This window comes from Callospermophilus lateralis, chromosome 14 (genome assembly GCF_048772815.1).
Source record: "Callospermophilus lateralis isolate mCalLat2 chromosome 14, mCalLat2.hap1, whole genome shotgun sequence".
Classification (NCBI taxonomy): domain Eukaryota; kingdom Metazoa; phylum Chordata; class Mammalia; order Rodentia; family Sciuridae; genus Callospermophilus; species Callospermophilus lateralis.
The window spans coordinates 94,457,234-94,477,711 of record NC_135318.1 but is presented as its reverse complement, the minus strand read 5'-3'; positions in this window follow the sequence as shown (position 1 = coordinate 94,477,711).

Here is a 20,478-nt window from a genome sequence, read left to right as displayed (position 1 = left end):
AAAGGCCTGGTGTGTATGTATTATGAGACTCTGATAAAATAGGATGGCTTCTATTTTTTTGCTGTTTACAGACTTGTTGCAGCAGCGACTTATGCTATTGACAAAAGGCATATTTCTTTTTATAAAAGTATCTTTAGAGGATCAGAGTGGATGAGTTGTAGGCAGCATAATGCAGGCAAGGCCCACTAAGCATGCACTGACAGCCACCTGGAATCTGGTTATTATGGAAATCAATTCCATCGAAAGATCAGAAAAGCTTTCAAACGGAGAGACAATTGGAGGATTACTGTTATAAAATACTGGGTTTTATTTGGATGCAAGTGGGATGTAAGTTCTGAAGGATGTGAAAAGCAGACTAGCCCTCTTGTTCCTATTCTTTTTGGTTTAGTTCAGTTGCTTTGTTTTCCCCAGAAAAAAAAATTAGGCCTAGAATTTAAATAAACCAAGAGGAGAAAATGAGTTGCAGAATGGGGTTTCTCTGTCCTTTCTTCACCAAAGGCAAATCTGTCCAGCTCAGCTGCAGTGGCTGAGTCATAGTTTGGGCTTCCTTTGGAGCTACATTGTAAGTGAGTCATCAGTAATTTCCAGCTTCCAGGAAATAATATATACAGTGAACAAAGGCCTGTATGTTTTTCCTCTTCAGTAACCCTCCTTCTTTAGCCCCCACCCCTTAAAAAAATGATACACACATAGAAACGATGTCTTTTCCTGCTATAATAACATTAGACATTAGGTCACTCTGTGCTTTCTTCCAAAAGTGACTTTTTAGAGGTGCTAAAATCCACATGCACACATGCTACAACTTAGAATGGGTTTGTGGCCTAATAAACCATCACAAGTTGAAAATATAAGTGGAAAGTTCACTGAATACAACTAACTTGCCGAATATCCTATCTTAGCAACATAGCACACCTTAGGTGGAGCACTGGTTGTTTTTCCCCACAGGATTTCTTGGATGATGGGAGGCTGTAGGTATGACTGCCCAGCATCATCAGAGAGGATCAGACTACATATTGGCATCCTGGGGAGTAGAACAAGCTTCAAAATTCTAAGTACTATTTCTACTGAATGCATTTCACTTTTGCAGTACAGCAGAAAAGTCAAGTGCACACACACTTGAACTTTATTACTTTATTTATTTATTTTTGGGTACCAGAGATTGAACTCAGGGACACTCAACTACTGAGCCACATCCCCAGCCCTATTTGGTATGTTATTTAAAGACAGGGTCTCACTGAGTTGCTTAGGGCCTCGCCAAATTGCTGAGGCTGGCTTTGAACTTGTAATCCTTCTGCCTCAGCCTCCTGAGCTACTGGGATTACAAGCATGTGCCACCATGACATCTCCTGCCATAGAGGCTGAAGATGCTCACTTGAACATTATTGATGGAGAAATTTGAGTAAGGATACAAGGCTATGTGGTTTTACATGTTTTTAATAACTATATCTCATTCCTTTCTTTTTAAACTGAAGAGCTGTTTTTCATTTCAATGTCTTTATGGTTTGAGTTCCCCAAGATAATGCCTTTTGTGGTCCCATGTTTCTCATTTTCAGTTCACTTTACTAAGTTTTTACATGGAGACTCTCAAGTTATAAGATGATCTGTCAGTACGAATGTTTCTTACTCTGATTTCCTCTTCTTCTTACAAATAGGACTTATATTTGAGGATAATACTTTTTTATGTAGATACAGCACATCTGGTTCTTTTAGTTCTGTGAAGAGCTTTTCCATGGGGAGTGAACTCAGGATGCATCATTTCTTTTGGGAAAGGAGTCCCATTTGGAGCCAAAAGTTAATGAACAAGACCAATCAGCTTTGAATAAAGTAATCCCTGCTATTTTGTGTGCATGTGTGTATCTCTCTCTCTCTCTCTCTCTCTCTCTTTCTCACTCTGTGTGTGAATTAGTGCTTTCATCATCTGTTTCTTTTCAGATTTAGAACTATCAATATCTTAAATCATCTTTATGGAAAATGAAACTACAGAACTTCTCATACTGCATCTGAGAGCTGATATGGCATTTTACAACTAGGTATATGATATCTAAATCACTTGTAATGCAAGCTGAGAGCATCCTCAGCTTTTATGTTGGTTGTATATGTTCCAATATCATAATTATGAATAATGCATTGGGTTTTGTTGTCCTCTATAACTGCCTACATTTTAATGCAGGGAGGGATTTCCACTATGGTGGTCCAGATTTGAATTACATAGTTTTTCTTTGTAGCAGCTGCTCCAGAATTATGTGAGCTCATTGAGAATATTCATAGCAAATAAAACTCCTTGCTCTCTTTGTTTTATGGAGATAAAATCTCAAAACTTTCTCTAAAGATTTGCTTATCAAATATAATTTAATATTTGCTAGATCAAGGTCTCCTAGTTCAGATGGATAGAGCTGGTCAAACCATAAAACCTTGTATCCTTGATACATTTGAACAAAGAAAAAAATAGTTTACCTATTATCTTGAATGATATAGAAATTTCATAACAATGAGATAAAGTGTTCAAAAGGGCTGAGTGATCTTTATTTATCACCCAAACATGAGGTGGACCGTGATGTTTTTAGCTTTCCATGTCTCACAAGAAGCCTATCTACATCTCAATTAGGTTCAGTTTCAAGGACCATGTAAGAAGAGACTGCACTTTGGAGCCATGATGCTAGGTCAGGTGATGGATGTTAGGTGAGACTGGCAATGGCAGGCTGCTTTCTATGTCTCCATCATTGTGATTGAACAGGCTCAAGCATCTGAACCAGGACTCGCCTGTAATTCAGAACTACATAGTTCCTGCCATAGAGGCTGAAGAGACACTGAGCAGGAAAGCAAGCTGTTGTGACACTTGCTGGGATTTGGGGTGGTGGTGGTAAATGAATGACTTCTTGGTATTGCTCAGATTAAAAGTTGGGCTGTCTGACATCTAGATCCTGTGTAGGATTTAATATATTTTCATTTATGAAGTTTTACTTGACACATTTTCCCCATCTACCACATTATCTTCTAATAACCCATTCCAAAAACTACTGAAAGCATACTTTAGTGATATGGGTATTTGGAGAGAGTAATAAAAAAGTGGGAAGGAGTATTCAGTTAAATTCTTTCTTCTAATATAGTTCATAGGACCTTTCCTGGAATTGGAAATTGGACTGTATGATATTGGAACCTTGGAATTGGACTTATGAAATTGCTCTAATTTTCAACTACATCCCCACAGTTAACAAGTATTGAATCTGCCTCCTGAAGTCTTTGTGTTTGAATTTTTCCTTTCTATATAATTAATTAGTCCAATTTTCCTTAGTACTATTTGCAAGATATTGGTCTAAACATATTATTATTAAGAGCATTCATAAGGTGGTCAGTTGCTGAAGTCAAATTTGAGGCCTATCTAGAGAGAGAAATATTATGAATTGGCTCTGAATAAGGTTCAAAATGTTCTTCATGTATCTAGCTATACTGGGAAGATGTTTTCCCCAGACAGGGTCCCTTTGTTCCTCCAAACCTATGCCCATCTTGCGTGCCCTGGTTATATACAAAAGTCAGCACAGCAAAAAAGGAGAGAACATTTATTTTAATTTAGAAAAGGAAAACTCTGAGACATGGTAGTGTCAGAATGATGACTGAATTAGAGAGAGATGAGCAATTCAAATGCTCTCCCTCATAAATCTCACTCAGAAGGGAAATACAAGACAGATAGTTTCACTTAGAGACAAGACTACACCAATCCTCAGAGACAGGACATGTTGATACCACAGTGACAAATGCAATTTCAGCTATAAGAACGCTTTGTCACCTGCCAACTGAGCCAATGAGTTGGCTAAAATGTAGGAAAGTGTAAAGAATTGAAATGAAAGCTCTAGAAGGGGGAAAAAGATTTTCAGAGCAAAATCTGAAGTTAGCTCAAGCAATAAAGTCTTGGATCAGTGGTTTCTCCCTTAATTGCTTCTAACTTTGGGATAGCATCTTGCATTTTATACTGATTTGTCATCAAATAGCTATTTGCAGGGTAGAATAAGAAATTCGAAAAGAACTACCTGGCTAATATGATTCTGCAACATGTACTCTCAGAAAAATGAGAAATTATAACCCATCTATGTAGGATATATCAAAATGAATAAATGCAGTCTACTGTCATGTATAACTAGCTAATTAAAAATAAATAAATAAAATAAAATGAAACCCTAGAAATAACAACAACAAAAAATAAATGTGAAAAGAAGATGGAAAATATAGAACTATGTTATGAAGTTACATTGCTTGCTTCTATACGGAATAAATACATGACATTTAATTTCAAAATGAGTTCAATATCGCCATGGGTCATTTATATTTGTTTTTATCAATAATATCTGTCTTAGGTTGAAAACTACATGTGAGATATTTTGCCTACTACAAATTGTAAAGCAGACAGTTCCCACCTCTCCCCCATTTCTTCTTACTTTTTTTTGAGGGGGAAGTGTCTCATTTATTCATTTAATCATTTTTTATTACTCAGAATTTTTTTATGTGCTCTGTGAAAGGCAGTGTGCTGATGGTCAAGGGAGATGCAAATTGAATGAGGTAAGTGGTATGAATATTTGTTCTTCAGTTCTTTCCTCTATATGAATATAAGGTTTATGACTTTACTTTTCAATTAACTTTAGCAGAATCTCTTGAATTTTGGTGGTATTTGCAATATCGTTGTTTTCAAAATATTTCTCTGTTACTACTGCAATTTCTTCTTTGACACTTGTATTTTCAGAAGTGCATGGTTTTCAAATATTTAGGAATTTTCTGGTTAATTTTTGTTGGTTTTAAATTTAAATTTACTGTCGTCCGAGAAAATATTTTTATATTTAAAATTTTTGAAATTTATTGAGGTTACTTAAGAATATAAGGATATTGTATTCTGAGGATATAGAAGAACAACAAACTCAAGTTTCTCCTAGTGAATACTCACAACACAGACATCATTTCTGTTGTCCCCAAATTTGTGAGAATTTCTCCTCACCAGCAAGTAAGCAATCAGTCCTGCAGCAGACACCAAGCAGACACTGTGCAATCTATCCACACTTAGTATCAGACCCCGAAGGTTGAGGGCTCGGCTCTACAGGAGTGCCCTACCTCAGACACCAGTGGCAAGTCCAGGCCTCTGAAACTCATGACTGGGTACAATTGGGGTTCCCAAAACCCGATCCTTAAGCTTGATTATTTTACAATAGTGACTCAGAGAACTTAAGTCACAATTACATTTACCAGTTTATTATGAAGGACATTTTCAAGGATGCAAATAAACAGCTGTTTAAAGACACACATGGGGCGAGGTCTGTAAGGGTCCTGAGTGAAGGAGGTTCTGTTGCTGAGGAGCTGGGGTCTGTGGATGAGTTTGTATTCACTTTCCCGTGAGCCTCCACGTGTTTCACGGTCCAGAGGATCTCAGAGCCCTGTCCTTTGGGGGTTTTATGGAGACTTTCCTGCACATGCATGATTGAAGCTTGGACAACTGTAGAAGTGGTATTGGACACAAGGTTATGGTCTAATGCTAATGGCCTCTCCAGATTCCTCTTGGTCTCTCTCATATTCCTTCCTTTCACATAAGGGGAAGGACCTTTTCTGAAATAGAAGGCTTAGGATCCACTATCAGACGAGATAGGTCAGAGAACTTCTTTATGGCTAGTTCCAAGACAGGAAGGTGAGGAAAGTTTTTGTATTTTTATTTTCTATTTACTCTCATTGAGGAAGAGAAACAATATTTTCTATGTCCTGCATTGGGGGCAAAATAAGCAGGGGAAAGGATCACAGGAGGGAGTCAGAGAAGAGAGAGCAGTTTTACACTCCGATGCCTGATTTCAGGGCCAAAGCACTTCAACATTACCTTCACCTTTAACTACTCCAAGACAGACAACCAAATACTTTTAAAAAGTTCTGATTATTGTTCTAGGCATTTATGAAATAACAAAAGCTAGGGGTGTTCTGAGCCAGGAACTGTGGACAAATATCTCATAATATCACAAATGGAATATAGTCAATTTAGATAAATGGTCTTCATGCACTTGGAAAGACTATATATTCCAAAGTTGTTGGAAACCATACTCAGTGTCAATCAGGATAATTTTAAAAACATGGTATTCAATTCTCCATGTCCTTGCTAACTCAGTCTGCTTTTCTATTGATACTGATGGTGGTATATAAAAATGTCCTCAATGATTGTGAATTTTTCTGTTTGTCCTTTGAATTCTTTCAGTTTTGTTTTATTAATATTGAAGATACATATTTTGTACACAATTCATAATTTTACCAATGAATCAAAACATTGGTCTTTGAGGAAAAAAAATGCAATTAAATATTTATCTACAAGAAAACACGAGTAGCTCCATTAAGCTGTGGCACAGATTAATCCTGAATGAAACGTAGAAGAAAGGCCCGAGAGTAAAAAGCAATTGAAGTTTCTGGTGAACGGAGTGATGTATGCAGAGGTGAGCTTAAGATCTGAGTGTGGCTGGTTGTGTCATGTAGAACGGACTTCACAGGGGAGGAATGGAAGTAGAACAAGTGCACTTGAGCTTGTTGTAGTTCAGGGCAGTGTTTCCTGACCGTGGTTAATACATCGCTAGGGGGTTCTACATGGGGTTAATGGAATGACTTTACGTGATTCAATAAATAAACTAATTATGTGAATGTTTTCTCTTTTGTGGGTCAGTTTGAAAGCCACCTATTTTCTATCTACTGAATGAAAGTAAAGTGAGGAACCCGGAGGACGGATGAGTGAGAAATGAAAAGATGGAGACCAGGCAGAGACAGGAGAGTTTATTTGTCAGAGATGACAAATAAAGGTCATTTCTCTATAGGAGAGACAGGCAACACAGGTTTGGGTTTCAAGACTTTTATGGGGGAGCCTCAGGGATTAGAGCTGGGTGAGTCCTGATGTGGGAAGTTAAGGGTGAGGCCCTTGGGTGAGAAAACAAAATTTTTCTTAAAATGGCGGCTGTCACTTAAGAGGCCATCCAGATGCTAAACAAAGACCTTACACTGAACATGTGGGGAAATTAGTGGAGATCAGATGAACATACTAATGGTTCAGTTGCTTAGAAGATTGTTCATTCAGTTTTTATTCTTAACCATATGCTGTTTAATTCATACCCATACCCATAATTGACCATTGGGTAGAGTCAAGAAACATATGGGCTGTTGACATTGAAATATAACAGTTTAATGATAGGCATACAATTATGATATGCAAATTCACTACAAGATGATTTTTCATGAATCTGTAATTTGGCAGGCATCTGATCAAAATTCTTACCTAGAATACAAAAATCTTACCAACACTTCAGTAAGCAATGTTAGAAGGGACAATATTGTGATGATTTTATTTGATTTGTCTTGTCTGGTTGAGAAAAGGATATTTCATTCCTTTAACATCTTATTTGTGGAGAAACCCTTACAAACGGTGTGCTGAAACTTTTTCCTCTTGCTATATAGGAACAAAATATAAGCATTGTAAAAATAAGCCATTTGATGATTTTAAATACATAATTTACAGAAAGTGCTTTAAAACCTATTATTGATATTGTAACACATGGTATATGTGAATGCATGTTTTAAAAATAATTCATTCTGAACCAAAATATGATATATGTGGGATTGACTCGAAAATGAATCAAAGGCCCTTTTGGCAATTATATTTGTGAACTCAGTTCAGTGAAACAAGAACAAAGGTCTGTGCCAACATTTGTTGGACTGGGGAGGACTGTATTTATGTTGGAGTTTACTTTATACTCTAGGGCTTAGAAATTATGTGCAATATATTGGAGGCTGATGAGACATCCGTGAATCCCAGATCAATGGTCCCTGACACACATCCAATTAGCCTACAGGCATAATTGTTCTTTTAAAAGTTTTACTTCCCCAAGAGAGGTTTGTTAACCTTTCAAAAGGTCTACAGTGACCTTCATTCATGCAAATGTTACCATCTACAGCCACGGACTCTATGAAGCATTCTATTGTAAGGTGTAGTTCAGACCATTCTGTCACATCAGGAAACAACCTTATTGTGCCTTTGTTTTAGGGATATATAAGTTGACAGTCACATTCTTTCAGAACTTTAAAGACATTCTGTCATTAGTTACATTTTTCCCTCCTTTCTCTTTAGTAATCGGGTATCAGCCATGTTTTTGTTTAGTGTGTATTTTCTTCTGACTTCCCCATGTATGATTTCATCTTTAGATATTAGCAGTTTTACTCTAATGTGTAGGACAATTTATGTTGTTTTTAAATTTTGATTGTGGATTATTATACTTGGCTGAATATTTGGCTTGATTTAGAGAAATCTGAGTTCATTTTTCTTTACATGCTGCCTAAGTCATGCTATTTGACACAATTACCTTTATGTCATTATGCCCCTTCTTGCAGGTCCCCCCCCTTCAGACCGGTGGTGTGAATCCTTGGGGTCTGAGGCCTAATAACCTCTGGCAGACTGATGTCACACATTTTCCCTCCTTTGGAAAGCTTAAATGCATCTTCTTAACAGTAGATACCTTTTCTCGTGCATGTTGGACCACTGCCCAAGCAGGAGAAAAATCCAAACATGCCATAAGTCATTTTTTACAATGTTTTGCTATCAAAACTGCTTTTGGCGAGTTCCTCAAACAGTGGCAAATTACCCATACCACGGGGATCCCTCATAATCCCAGAGGACAAGCAATAGTGGAAAAACATAATGATCTTTTAAAATCCCAACTAATAAAACAAAAAGGGGGAACACTCCCCCCACCTCCATGATCAGTTGAAGATGGCCCTTTTTACTCTCAATATTTTAAATTTGGCCAAAAGTGAACATTTCTCACCTTTCCAAAAACATAGGGCGACAACTATATCGGACAATCCAAGTCCGATGGAGAGATCCTCTCAGTGGAGAATGGAGGAGTCCAGATCCCCTCATTACAGCTGGAAGGGGATTCGGCTGCGTTTTTCCCACTGATGAAAAGAAACCCATTTGGGTTCCTGCGAGGGACCTCAAATATTGTCCCCCTATGGAAGGGGACCCCGATGATATTGATGAGGTCCCAGAAGGCTCCCCACCTTCTGAGGATATCCTTCTCTCTTCTCTTTTTCAGGACCCGAGATGAATTCTACAATATTGGTTTTGCTGTTCCTGGGGTTAAGTACACAGATAAAGATTGTTGGCTTTGCTTAAAACCAGGTCCATTACAGGCCAATGCCATTCTTATTAATTCCTCACAGACTGGAACCCAATGCCCACTCCTGCCCCCCCCCCCCCAGGTCTGGAGTCTATTTCTATCCTTTTTCTCCTAGAGGCCCGTGTTTTAAGTCTGAGCCCTTTCCTGATAATTCCACCAACATAGATGTGGGCCAAATACATTACTCTTTTTGTCAAAATAATATTTCAATCAATGGCTTCCACTGCTGCCCTCCTAATGGGACTGTCTTTATTTGTGGGGGAGACGCACTTAGTTTTCTCCCAAAAAACTGGACTGATCTTTGTGCCCCTGCCATTATATTGTCTGATATTGGGGTGGTCCCAATAATAGGAGCCTTCCTATCCCCACATTAGAACATATGGGGGGAAAGTTAAAAGAGCCATCTAAGCACTTCCGCTGATCTTGGAGTAGCTGCCAGGGCTGGTACTGGCATGGTGCTGGGAGCCATCAGCCAAGTAGGTATGACAAATTCCTTGCCAGCTTACTCCCATGCTGTCTAGTGGAAGGACTTCTGAAAGGTGACCTTGCTCAAGGACCAGGGCAGGATCCGTGTTTAGGGTGTTCCCCCTTTAGAATAGGGCAGTTTAGCATAATAGGAGAGTAGGGTGTTTCCCCTTTAGAATAGGGCAGTTTAGTATAATAGGAGATTAGGGTGTTCCTCTTTTGGAATAGGGCGTATCCTGCTGCTGAGTTCCTCTTGAGTGCTTAGGGTCAAACAGTATATTTTGGGAGACAGAAGCCCATGCGGTGTGGATTTGGGAGAGAGTGGATTTGGGCAGAGAACGTGGATTCCCCCAGAGCGTGTTTGTAGACGGCCGGTGTGAGTTCGGGAATAAAGAATTGCTGTTTGAATCTACAAGCTGTGTGGAGACTCGTGATTTGTGCCCAGCCGAGAGACTGCGGCAGCATGGCAGGATTGGGGACCTCTTTGCATTATTACAAGGCCCTATCCCAACAAATGATTGATGGCTTACAAGCTGTGGCAGGTACTATCTTAGACCTCCAAGCACAGTTGGACTCCCTAGCTGCAGTGGTTTTACAAAATCGCAGGGGACTTGACCTCCTGACTGCTGAGAAGGGAGGGTTATGTCTTTTCTTACAGGAAGAATGTTGCTTTTATGCAAAATGTTCGGGAATAGTCAAGAACAAAGTAAGACAGCTGCAAGAAGATCTCGAAAAGCGGAGAAAGGAATTACAAGCCAACTTCCTCTGGACAGGGCTGCATGGATGGCTACCTTACCTTCTACCTTTTTTTGGCCCTATTCTCTTATTACTTCTACTCTTTACCTTTGGACCCTGTATTGTTAATAAGGCTATTCAATTTATTCAAAGCAGACTAGAGTCAATCCAGCTTATGAATGTCCAAATGCAGTACCAGAGGCTCACCCAGGTTGACGACCCATACGACGAACGCCCTGCGATGTGGCCATGATCCTAACTTCCCTCCTCACTGTTTCCCCATGAGCCCATGACGGGTAAGATCTCTGGAGTGGAGACAACCTAGGACAGGCCTGGGGATGGTTCACTTTTAGGGGTCAAAGAAACTGCAAGGTACTCAATGATGGATAAGATCCCCTGAAGGGGACAACCTAAGACAGGGGCTTTGCATAGTTAACCCCATTTTAAAACAAAAAAGGGAGAGCTGTTGGGACATTTTACCTCCCTTGGGACCGCGGCCATTATTGGGTATTGGCTGATGTGGCCTCATGGGTTCTTCCAGAGTATTTCCATATACGTGACCTGGCTGGATTGGCATGCATGGTCTAAAAGCCCACCTGCGGGCTTTTGACCTTAGCCCCGCCTAATGGTTTAGTCTGAAATCTGCCTAGGCCCTTAGTGGTAGTGACATAACTGCCCCCTATTGGTTCTCGCTACTGTCTCTTCTTACTTCCTCCTTCTATAACTATATAACCTTGTCCCTGACACAATAAAGTTGAGATTGCTGCACCTTCACGGTTGACTCAACTCCTGACTCGGTGTGATTCTTGGCCAGGCTGGGTGGCAGGCCGGGTAGCGACACTCATCATCTTGCTCAGCCCCGGAGACACTAGCTGGTCTAGTGCGCTTCACTCCCTCTGTTGGAGGGCGGTTCCGACACCTTTACATACACGATAGTGCTCTGTGTATGTACTTTTTTTCTGTGCTTCAATGAGCACTTTTTATACTGACTTATCTTCCACTTTATTAGTGCTGCATTTGTCCACTGAGTCCAATCTGTTCTTTAGTCTAAATTTTATTTTTTTGCTTCTAGAATTTCAATTTGATATTTTAATAGTTCTCCATTCTACATTTCTGTTTATATTGACAATATGTAACAATAATACTGAAAATATGCTAGTAGTTATTTATTTTTATTTTTTAAGCTACACTGTAGTGAGATATGATTGACACACAAAAAGCGACACACATTTTGTGTATTCTATTTGACCAGTATGGCAAAAATTTACTTCTCCCTCTTATTTCATATTATTGGTTCCAGAATTTACTTCTTTTTATGTTATGAAAACATTTTTGTGATTATAGTTATTCTTAGTATTTTTGCTTTTTTTTTTTTCTTTCCGAAACACAGATTTATTTGGGAAAGCAGATGCACATTTAGGAGAGATTGTGGGCTGTTTCAATGGAGAGACAGCTTTCAGGATAAAGTAAGAAATATACATTCAAGTGAAAATGCAGGCCACCCCCAGGGGGAGAGGTAGCTTTGTCTTGTACCTTTTACACCAGGATTAAAAGTGCTTTGTGTACTACATTACAGATTACAGTATTGCTTATTTTTCTATACTTTTACCAGTGAGATTTATACTTTCATATGTTTTTGTGTGTTGCTGTTCAGTGTTTTTTTAAATTTCAATTTGAATAACTCCCTTTGTATTTCTTGTAAGACTGATCTAGTGGTGATTAGCTCTTTCGGTTTTTATTTGTATGGGAAAATACGTTTTTTTTTTTAAAGAGACAGTTTTGCCCGGTATAGTATTCTTTTGGGCGTGGTGGGTACTGGGGATTGAACTCAGGGACACTCAACCACCACCGAGCCACATCCCCAGCCCTATTTTGGATGTTATTTAGAGATAGGGTCTCAATGAGTTGCTCACTTTGGCTGAGGCTGGCTTTGAACTTGCTGTTTTAGTCAGCTTTTTTGCTGTTTTGACTAAATGATCCAACCAGAACAATTGTAGAGAAGGAAGAGTTTATTTGAGGGCTCATGGTTTCCAAGGTCTAAGTCCATAGAAAGCAGGCTCCATTCCTTGGGGCTTCAAGGTGAGGCAGAACATCATGGCAGAAGAGTGTGGCAGAGGGAAGCAGCTCACATGTTGATCAGGAAGCAGAGAGAGACTCCACTCTCCAGATACAAAATATATGCCCCCGAAGTCATGCCCCCAATTCCCACCTCCTTCAGTCACACCCTACCACTTCAGTCACCACTTGGTTAATCCCATCAGGAATCAACTCGATGATTAGGTTAAGAATATGACACAATCACTTCTCCTCCAAACCTTTTTTCATTGTCTCACATGTGAGCATCTGGGAGACACCACATCTAAATCATGATTCTCACGATTCTCCTGCCTCAGCCTCCTGAGCCACTGGGGTTACAGGCCAGGAGGGATTACAGGGTGCCACTACACCTGGCTTAGGTATAGTATTCTTAATTGCTATTTTTTATTATTTCAGTCTTTTGAATATATCATCCTACCCTTCTGGCCTTCAAGGTATCTACTGAGAATCCACTGATAGTATTTTGGAGGTGCCCTTGCTGTTCTCTTGTTGCTCTCAGAGTTCTTTGTTTTCAACTTCTGACAACTTCATTATAATGTAGCCCTCATTTGATGTAACCAATTTGGTAGCCTTTGAGATTCACAAATCTAGATGTCCCTTTCCCTTCCCAGATTTCAAAAGTTTTCAATCATTTTGTGTTTTAATAAACTTCCTATTCCTTCTTCTCCCTTCTTCTGGACGTTCCACAGCACCTAGATTGGCTTACTTGATGTGTTCCATAGCCCTATAGGCTTTCTTCACTCTTTTTCATTTCTTTTGCTTTTTGCCTCTCCTCTCTGTCTGTATGATTTCAAACCATCTGTTTTTGAGTTCAGAGGTTCTTTTTGCCTGCTCAAGTCTGTTGTTGAAATTCTCTATTTCATTTTACGTCTTAGTCATTGTCCTCTTCAGCTTTAGAGGTTTTGTTGATTGTTTTATTTTTTTATGGTTTCTACTCCTTTGTTACAATCGCTCATTTTGTTCATGTAATTTTCCTAATTTTGTTTAGTTGTCTCTGTTCTCTTACAGTCTATTGAAGAGGTGTTTTTGGATTCCTTTCTGTTTTTCAAAATCATGTAACATCATTTTTTTTTTCAGTGCTGGGAATCAGAATCAAGTCCTACTACTTATTAGGCAAATGCTCTATAGCTGAGCTATAGCCCCAGCCTGAATTCTTTGTTAGGTCATTCTAGGTTTCTCTTTCTGTAGGGTCCATAACTAGAGGTTTTTTTTTTTTTTTTTTTTTTGATACCAGGGATTGAACCCAGGGGCACTTAACCACTGAGCCACATCCTCAGTCCCTTTTAAAATTTTTTTTATTTTGAGATAGTCTTGCTAAGTTGCTTAGGACCTTACAGCACCTTGCTGATGCTGGCTTTGAACTTATCATCCTCCTGCCTCATCCTCCAGTGCTGCTGAGATTGCAGCCACGAACCACTGCGCCCAGCTCTGAAGCTTAATTTTGTTCTATCGGTGGTGCCATGTTTTCCTTATTCTTTGTAATCTTTGGATCCTTAATGCTGATTTCTGCACATTTAAGGAAGCACTTATCTCTTCAGTCTTTATAGACTGGCTTTGATAGGGAAAGTCCTTCACAAGTCAGCCTTGCCAGAGATTCTAGGTGGCCTGCAGGTCAATGAAGTCTGTGGGTGGCCATGGTGCTTAAGTCTATTGGTAGGCAGGCAGGTCTTGTGCCAGAGACTATGAACTGAGGCTGAGATATGAGATCTGGGCAGTGAATGTTGACAACTCCTACCTCTACTTTGTTTTTCCTTACTCTCAGGTAATCTGGTCTTGTCAGTTCCCTCAGTGTTCTGGGTGAGGCACAATAGAAGCAAGCCTTTCAGGTAGCATCCTCTAAAGATGAAGTCCTCTAAAACTTGAAATTAAATGACAATTTCATATATGAGTCCATTTTCTATTGTTATAACAAAATACCTGAGCTGAGTACTTTATAAAGAAAAGAGGTCACAGTTTTGGAGGATAAAAGTTGAAGATCACATTGCTTCATCTGTTTAACCTCTGATGAGGGCCCCGTGGCTGCTTCAATATGGCTGATAACATCTGGTGGGAGCATGTGCTAAAAGGAGAGATCACATGCTGAGACAGAAAACCAGAGAGATTCAGGGATAAGGCTTATTCACTTATAACAATCCACTCTGTTAAGAACTAATTCACTCCATAAAGCTAGCTTCAATTACTTTCAAGAGTGATGTCACCTTCTACCATGTCCCACCTCTTAAAGATATTAGTACCCCAACACTGCCATATTATCAAGCTTCCAACACCTGATCCCATGAGGGACATGCCATATCCAAAACATAGCACTTTACACTCTTATTTTCTCTCAGTAAAACTTGCAGGCTGTGGGGGTCTTTCTTCATGCTGTGTTGTGCTAGCTTGGGGAGGGGTGACACAGCAAAGTAAAATTGCTTTTATACTTTTCAATGTATCTTGTCTCATTTCTGTGCCCTCCTAGGGTGCTGTAACCTCTCATTTAGATTATGGAGTTCTTATAAAGATGTTTTCATCCTTCGATGGTTGTTAAATTGGCATTTTTTATAGGGGATTGAGGGTTGAGAACTCCTATTTTGCAATTGTTATGGTTTGGTAATGAGGTATCCCCCCATAGCTCCTGTGTTAATGCAGGAGTTGAAATGATTAGGTTGTGAGAATTGTAACCTAATTAAAGGGTTCAGCCCACTGATGAGGTGATCAGTGGATTAATCCATTATTGATCAATTTAATGCATTAATAATTGAATGAATTAACTGGGTGGTGGGGACATAGACGGAGGAAGTTAAGTCACTTGTGGTGTGTTTTTTGGCTTTGCATTTTATCCCTGGCTCTTTGCATTCTCTCTCTGCTTCCTGGCTACCATGAGGTGAACTGCTTCCCTCTGCCATGCTCCTCTGCCATGATGTTCTGCCTCATCGTTGTCCCAGAGCCATGAAGATGGCTGACCATGAACTGAATTTCTGAAACCATGAATCCAAATAGGCTTTGCTTTGTTCTTATTGGACATTTTGCTAACATCAATGAAAACACAACTAACATAGCCATCTTGCTTATTAACTGTCCTGTTAATATCTATTTTTGATTAATGCGGGATACTGTGTATAAAACTTGTAAAGTATTTGCAGGAAATTTTAGTTTCTGTCAAGCAATTAATTATTTTATTTGTTCCTTTTAGGTATAAGTTACAGTAGAATATATTCTGACATATTATACATACATGGAGTATAACTTATTCTAATTAGGATCCCATCTTTGTGGTTGAACATGATGTGGTGTTACATTGGTTGTGTATTCATATATGAACATAGGAAAGTTATGTTCGACTCATTCTACTGTCTTTCCTTTCCAATCCCCCTCCCTTCCCTTCAATCCAATGAACTTCTATTCTTCCACCCCCTTCCCATTGCCCTTATTGTGTGTTGGATCCTTATATCAGAGAGAATATTAGGTCTTTGGTTCTTTGGAATTGGCTAATTTCCCTTAGCATGATAGTCTCCAGATCCATCCATTTACTGGCAAATGCTATAATTTCATTTCTCTTTATGGCTGAGTAATATTTCATTGTGTATATATATAGACCACATTTTCTTTATCCATTCATCTGTTGAAGGACACCTAGGTTGGTTTCATAGTTTGGCTGTCGTGAATTGAGCTGCTATGCACATTGATGTGGTTCTGTCACTATAGTATGCTGAGGAGTGAGATAAGTGGGTCAAATGGAGGTTCCATTCCAAGTCTTCTGAGGAGTATTCATACTGCTTTCCATAGTATTTGTACCAATTTGTAGTCCCACCAGCAATGTATGAGTGTACCTTTCCCCGCACCCCCTTGCCAACATTTATTATTACTTGTATTCTTGAAAATTGCCAGTGTAACTGGAGTGAGATGGAATCTCAGTGTGGTTTTAATTTGCATTTCTCTAATTGCTAGTGATGTTGAGCATTTTTTTCATATATTTGTTGACCATTCATATTTCTTCTTCTGTGAAATGTCTGTTCAGTTCCTTTCTGGCAAGCAATATAAATAGAGAAAGAACAACTTGTTCTAAGCAAGAAAAACTTGATTGGAGACTGTGTCTTAAGTTTTAAGATCTAGTCAATTCCAGTTTGCCTTTAGTCCCATGGTATAGTCCTAGGGATCCTAACTGAAAACCTGCGATGGTAACCAGAGCCATCCACTTTGATGGGATCCACATTCCAATTTTTACCTTCACATCTCCATGAGACTGCCAAATGTTTTCTTAGCTTTTTAAATCCCTATCTTTTTTTTCTTTTTTCTGGATGGGCACCAACAGCTTATGGCCCATGTACCTTTTAAACAAATAAATACTTTAAGAAGAAAAGCAGCAGTAAAATGCCAGAAGTTCGCTTCAATGTTTTTCTTTCTTTCTGGGATATTGGTCCTTGTATGTTCTAATCACTTTATAAGGCCTTGAGAGGTTTTGCTTCAGGGTGTGTGTGTATTTGTGTTTGTGTGTGTTGGGGGGGTGGTTCTTGATAGGAAGTTTGTATCCTAAAGGAACCTTCCTTGTATATATTTATTTATTTAGGTTTGTGTGTGTGTTATGTGTCCTTAATAAGGTACCTCTGTTTTTCTGTAATACAGTTAGATTACAGAAATATAAGGAGCAGGAATATAAGAAATGTAGAAATGTAAAAAGGACCAGGAATAGCAAAAACAATCTTGAAGAAGGACAAAGAATTTAAACTACTAGATATTAAAATGTTTTATAAAGCTAAAGTAAATAAGTCAGTAGAATATTGGTAGAAGGACAGGCAAATAGCACAGTGAAACAGAATAGGATCCAGAAACAGAACTGCACATAGATAGCTATTTGATTTCCTGATTTTCCATGGAAGCATCTTTGGAGAAAGGATGGCCTCCTCCATAAAAGGTGTTTCATTAATTGGCGAAATGAAAAAAAAAATGTTGGCAATCACCGCTCAACATAAACACACTTCATGTCAGATAGCGGTGATGTTAAGTTTTACAGCTATAACTTTGAAGGTTCTTGAATAAATTGTATAAAATTTCTTTATATCCAAGGAGTAGGCAACACTTTCTTATGCAGAGCATCAAAAGCATTAACAGTAAAGGAAGCATGATGAAGTACATTTAAAAATAAGGTATCTAAAAATCAGCATACTATAGTGACACAGCCACATCAATGTTTACAGCAGCTCAGTTCACAATAGCTAGACTATAGAACCAACCTAGGTGTCTCTCAATGAATGGATAAAGAAAATGTGGTATATATACCCAATGGGATATTATTAGCTTTAAGGAAGAGTAAAATTATGGCATTTGCCAGTAAATGGTTGGAGTTGGAGAATATCATGCTAAGTGAAATTAGCCAATCCCACAAAACCAAATGCCGAGTGCTTTCTCTAATACATGGGTGCTAATTCACAATAAGGTGGTGGGCACTAGGGAAGGATAGCGTCACCTTAGATTAGGTAGAGGGAAGTGATGGGAGGGAAGGGGAGGGGATGTGGAGATAGGAAAGACAATAGAATGAAACAGACATTACTTTATGTATCTATGTGACTACATGACCAATATGATTCTGCAAAATGTATACTCAGAAAAATGACAAATTATATCCCATCTATTTATGATATATTAAAGTGCATAAATGCAGTATACTCTCATGTATAACTAATATACACACACAAAAATAACACCAAAAAGGACATGGTATTTGTAGTTGATACAAATAAACATTTGTAATGACAATACTTGTATCCTGAATATAAATAAATTTTACAATAAAGGGATTTGAATGGCATGTCTCATAAAAGGAATTTAAAATTGCCATTCTACATATAAAAAGTGCCTTGCCTCACTAATCATCCTCCAAATCCAAACTAAAATTATGATGACATATCACTCTGTGCACAGAGGATCAGTAAAAAGAAAATGAAGAACATCAAGTGTAGACAAAAAGAAGCAACTGGAACTCTTGATCTCTGCTGGTTGGAATAAATTCGCATCATTTCCTAAAAAGACTAGAAGCTAAGTTTGGATTTTCATGTCCTCTGTCCCTCAGTTTTCCTCTTACATATGTGATGAATTGTAATATGAGCATATGTTTGCCAGGAGACTTGCACTGGACTGTTCATGGCAGCACTATTCCTAATAACTTCAAATTGGAAACCATCCAATGTCCATCAAAAAATAGAAGGGATAAGTAAGACTAGAGAGTGTAGTCATTCAATAGTGTACTGCATATCAGGGAGAGGTCCTGGACTCTTGCTATATATAGTAATATGGATGTATCTTTTAAATAGAGTGTTGAGTGAGAAAAAAAAGCCAGCCACATAAACACAATCTACCATATGATTCCATTTATATAAAATTCAAACAACAGGCAAAACTAACCTCTGTGTTAGATGTCGGGGTGGTGGTTACCTTTGGAGTGACATTGCTTTTGAGGTGTGGCTGATCAGAGATTTAAGTCTTGATTGGGTGCTGGCTGTGATTTCATTTGGTGAAAATTCACTGGATGATTAAAATCACGTACTTTTCTTATGCATGTCTTACTTGAGAAGAGTCTCTAAAAGTAGATTATAGGTAAGTGTCGTTTTAACAGAAGGAAAATGTACAAAGATTTGATCTTTGAGTTACCGTTTGAGAAATGCTTTTGGAATTCTACAGGTAGATCATTCCAGGCAAGAGAAAGTGTCACTGTGGAGCTGCCAAACCACACTGCTCCTCTCTCCCTCTTCCTCCCATTACAATTTACCTATGTTATGTACTTTTGCTTCAGAGACTATCTACCTCTATGCAGCTTACTAAGTTTAAAATGATACCACTCCCAGTTAGATTGGGTTATAGACTTAATATCTTGTTAAGAAAATCAATTGATATGGAGATTTCTGTTATCTACCCAGGACTTTTTTTTTTTTTTTTTTTTTTTTACAAGAATTCTTAAAATCTATAACAAGGTCATAGGCAGTTTAGCTCATATTGAGCATGGATTCATACAGGATTGGCCTGTTGCCATATATAGATAGGCACTTCCAAAGATTAAAATAACATTTACTGTTATTTTACTCCTTTCTTTCCCCGCCTGCATATATATATATATATATATATATATATATATATATATATATATATTCCTATCAAGCAAATTTCATGATCAGCATCATCAAAATCTTTGCCTCATTTGACATGACTTATTCATAGAATCCAGATTTTTCAAAGACAATTTAAAGAAATAAAATAATGAAGCATTTAGTTTTTCTTTAAAACGCTAAATGAGACACATTGACACTGTGCAACGGAGAGATTCTCTTTTGGAACCTGTAATGGTTCCAAATTCACTTAATTTCATTAAGAACTAAAGAACTGAGCTGAGGCAGGAGGATCACAAGTTCAAGGCCAGCTTCAGCAATTTAGCAAGGCCCTAATCAAGTTAATGAAAACTTGTCTCAAAAAAAAAAAAAAAAAAAGTGGGAGAGCTGAGGATATGGGTCAGTGGTTAAGTGCCTCTGGGCTAAATCCCCTAACCCTCTACCTCCCCCCACCTCCAAAAAATAAAAAAAAAAATAAATTAAAAAACTGAATAAGAAGAGACCCCAAATGGTGGTTTTTTGCTCAGGTTACTTTCCTAAATTGGGAATGGAGGTATAAGACAATCAGGTACCTGGTACCAGAATTAAAGATACAATGCTGAGAACTGAATATCTAAATACAATCTATTTAACGAATGATTCATTTAAAATGAGCTTCTTTAGGTCCAGGTGGGATCCAGAGGCTTGCAATACATCTGCTTTTCTGTGCATCTTGCTACATTCAGTTCATTCTTCTTCTTCCCAGATAATCTAATTTTGCAGGATAATTCGACCTGATGGGGGCAGTGTGTGCCTATCAGTCCCTGATGGAATTTAAATTCTTACAACAGAAAAAAGTTAAGTTTAAGTGAAAAATGCCCCCTGTGCTTGGAGAAGGACTGTGGTGGGCTGCTGAGGACTTCACTAGTTCTGAAATGGCAACTGTGTACAAACCC